The sequence below is a fragment of the Cryptomeria japonica genome, chromosome 7 (assembly GCF_030272615.1).
Source record: "Cryptomeria japonica chromosome 7, Sugi_1.0, whole genome shotgun sequence".
Lineage (NCBI taxonomy): Eukaryota > Viridiplantae > Streptophyta > Pinopsida > Cupressales > Cupressaceae > Cryptomeria > Cryptomeria japonica.
In genome coordinates, this window is record NC_081411.1 from 777,649,318 (window position 1) to 777,653,075 (window position 3,758).

The following is a 3,758-nucleotide window of genomic DNA, read 5'->3' on the forward strand; positions in this document are numbered from 1 at the left end:
ACAGTTAATAGTTTGATCTCATGTTCAATAGTGGATGTGTCTTAGTTTTCACTTGATAAGAGTTGTCTAACTGTTGGTCTACCTATTTGATTAAGCTCAAAATGATCAAAGTTTTGCCCCCAGCTAGGTGTAGGATTTTTCCCCAATCCTAGAAACAAAGATGTTATGATATATCGAATGATCCAAACCATGGCAAGAAGCCACCTGGGATGTCTACGTATGTACCAAGGCTTTATGATGGTCAGCGCTAATGGAGAATGAATGAATGCAAGTGGAAAAATTCATGAACTAATAGATGGAAGAGTTTAGACAACAAATAGTGCCTATTTTCTAGGTTTTCACCATCTATTTTTATTGCACTTTTTCTGATATTTGATTTTTTTTGGATTTTCTCCTTTTTGACTGTTTTTTAATTTTTCTGATTTTTCACTTTTTAAAATTTTTTCCTTCTTTTTCCACTATTTTTTATTTTTCTGATTTATCAAACATAGAATTTCTTCAGGTACATGCTATTGATAGGTTCTTCGAGTTGATCTTCATCCTGTGTTAATAGCTGATATGCTCCTGATCCAAATACTACTGTGACCACAAATGGACCTAACTAGTTTGGTTCAAATTTTTCTTTCTTTTCTCGATCTGCCTGGTTGCGTGGATTTTCCTTTAGTACTAGTTCTCCTACTTGAAAGAATTGTGGTTTAATCCTATGATTATAGCTCTGGCACATTCTTCGGTGATATACCTTTAAATGATCAAAGGCATTTTGTCTTCATTCATGAATCAGTTCTAACTCTTGTAGTCTAGATACTCGTTGTTCTTCATCTAGGATGAGACCTTTTAGTGATACACGTAGAGAGGGTATCTCTACTTTGATTGGCAATATGGCTTCTAATCCATATACAAGAGAGAAAGGTGTAGCACCTATTGGTGTGTGGATATTGGTGCGGTAAGCCCATAGAGCAGGGTTTAGTTGAATATGCCAATCTTTCCCACCATTGTTGACTATATGTTTGAGGATTTTCAGAATAGTTTTGTTAGATGCTTCTGCCTACCCATTTCCCTGTGGATAATATGGTGTGGATAATCTGTGCTGGTTTTTGAACTTCTCACATAGCTCTTGTACATCTTGATTCTTTAATGGTCGCCCATTATAAGTGATAATGGTCATTGGTATTCCATAGTGATAGATGATATAGTTCAAGACAAATGCAACGATTTCTTTTCCTGTGATATTTATGAGAGGTACAACTTCAATCCATTTTGTAAAATATTTTGTAGCTATTAGGATAAATTTGTGTCCATTAGATGAAGAAGGATTTATCTTTCCTACTAGATCAAGTCCCCATTCACAAAAAGGCCAAGATGTTGCTAAAGCATGAAGTTCTTGTGCTGGTGCATGAATCAAATTCCCATGGATCTGACATTGTTTGTATGTTCTTACTATTTTAAAAGAATTTCGTTCCATAGTCGGCCAATAATAGCCCAAGCGTATGAGTTTTTTTGAAAGGGTAAGACCACTTGAATGAGTGCCACAAATTCTGTTATGGAATTCATGTAAGGCCTTCTCAGATTCTTCTTCTTCAAGACATCTTAAGAGAGTACCATCTAGACCTTGTTTAAACAAGGTATCCGCGATGAGATTATAATGGGATGATTGTCGAATAAAGTTTCTCTTTTGGTTGTTTGATAAGTCGGGAGGCAAGATGTTGTCTTTCAGATATGTGTAAGTTTGGCCATAGTGGGAGGAATTGTGTCCAATAAGTTGACAGATGGTTTGGGAATTAGGACATTTAAAGGTGGGATGAAACAACTCTTCAACCAGGAATTCATAACGCTGTTGATTTTCTCGTGCCTGTAGGAGAGAAGCAAGTGTAGCCATGGTGTCTGCTACTTTATTATCATTTCTTGGAATTTGTTCAAAAGTGATTTCAACAAAGTACTTCTTGAAATCATCCACCATATTTTTGTAAGGCATGAGTTTGTCATCTTTTGTTTGATAGTCATCATTGATTTGATTAATGACAAGCTGAGAGTCTTCAAAGACTTGAAGTTGTGTTATATTCCATTCTACAACCATTTTGATACCTATTACCAATGCTTCATACTCTTCTATATTGTTTGTACACGGAAAGCTTAATCTATATGCTTTCAGGATTGTACGCCCTTGCGGTGTGATGAATAGAATTCCTGCTCCTGATCCGTGTTGTGTTCCTTTATTGATGCTTGCTCCTGGACTGATATTTCGGTGATGTATTGTAAGATATGGATCAAACCCTTGAATGTCTGTATATGAATAGGTAAAATTGACTTGCTATATTTTGAATGGTTTCAAGTATTTTTGTCTTGCTAGTTTTGATAGAGAGATTGCTGGATGTAGATCAGTTGTGCCAATGATAACTGCCTCTGTTGGTTTGATCAGGATAGATAACTCCTCTTGATAAAACTTAGGTAAGATGTCAAATCTCCCATCTTTTGGCGCCTCGAGGAGGTTTTCACCATTAGATGCATCCTTTATTTTTACTCTTTTTCGGTCTAATGTTGCCAATAAATGGTTTTAAGCATTAGACCTAATATTGTTTTCTTTATTTTTACTTTTGTGACTAGGAGATTTGACATCCATTTGACTGGAAGATACGTTAGCGGAATCCTTGGTGAAAGTTGTTGTGGGTTTGATTTCATTAAGATATAAGGATATGGCATGGTCATTAGGAAAGATATCAATAGCAGAATGTTCTTCATTTTCCTAGTCCATAGGTTCAGGATAGCTTAAGGATAAAGGATCCTCATGTTCAATAGTTTCAAAGATATTGGGGGTCATGATAGAGATGTTAGATCTTTCGATATGTATGTCGATGTCTAGAACAATACTCTCATCAGAATGACCTCATATAAGAAAATCCTGATCGTCCTTGGTTAAGTCCATGGCAGTTGAATGTGATTCTGATTCAAGTAGGCTAGTTCCTAACGTTTGTCCTACATACGTGTGAACTACATTGACTTCTACATCTTCTTCTTCCATTTCAATTTCAAGTTGTTCTTGTTTATTTTTCCCTGATAACAAATATTCTCCGATCCCTTGATCTCTTAACTGTATTTGTTTTTCCATGTTTGATAGAATTGATGTAAATTATTGTTCCTTGGATTGTGTGCTTGAATATGCTACTACCTCTTTGTTATGTGAAACAATGACCTCTTGAGCTAATTTCAGATTATTACAACACTGCATTGGATTTGAGTCTGCTGATATTGTGATTTCCTGTCCATTGTATGGAAATTTTAAGCACTGATTACATGTTGATGGAATAGCTTGTATGTCCTCTATCCATGGTCTCCCCAAGAGTATATTGTATTGTAGGTCCATGTCTAGAACTTGGCATGTTATGTCCTTCTGGAAAGGTCCCACTGCGATGGGTAATATCACCATTCCTTTAGAGTAATGTTCTTGTTCATTATGTGCTTTGATTTTTATCTTTTTCTGTGGATCAATTGCATCTTCTGAATATCCTAGAGCACGAACAAGATTCATAGAGCAAATATTTAGGCTAGCTCCGCCATCTATTAGAGCACATTTAACAAGTGTTGTATGAATGAGGACTTCAATTTGCAAGGAAGTGTTATGAGGATTTTGCAATGAATTAAGGCTTGGATATGAAGGAGATGAGCTTTGAATAGGATCCTTTGAAATATGTTTGATGGAAATTATGGATATCTCTTGGGGAACTTTAGCTTTGGATGCCATGGAAGGTTCTTGCAAGCTTTTA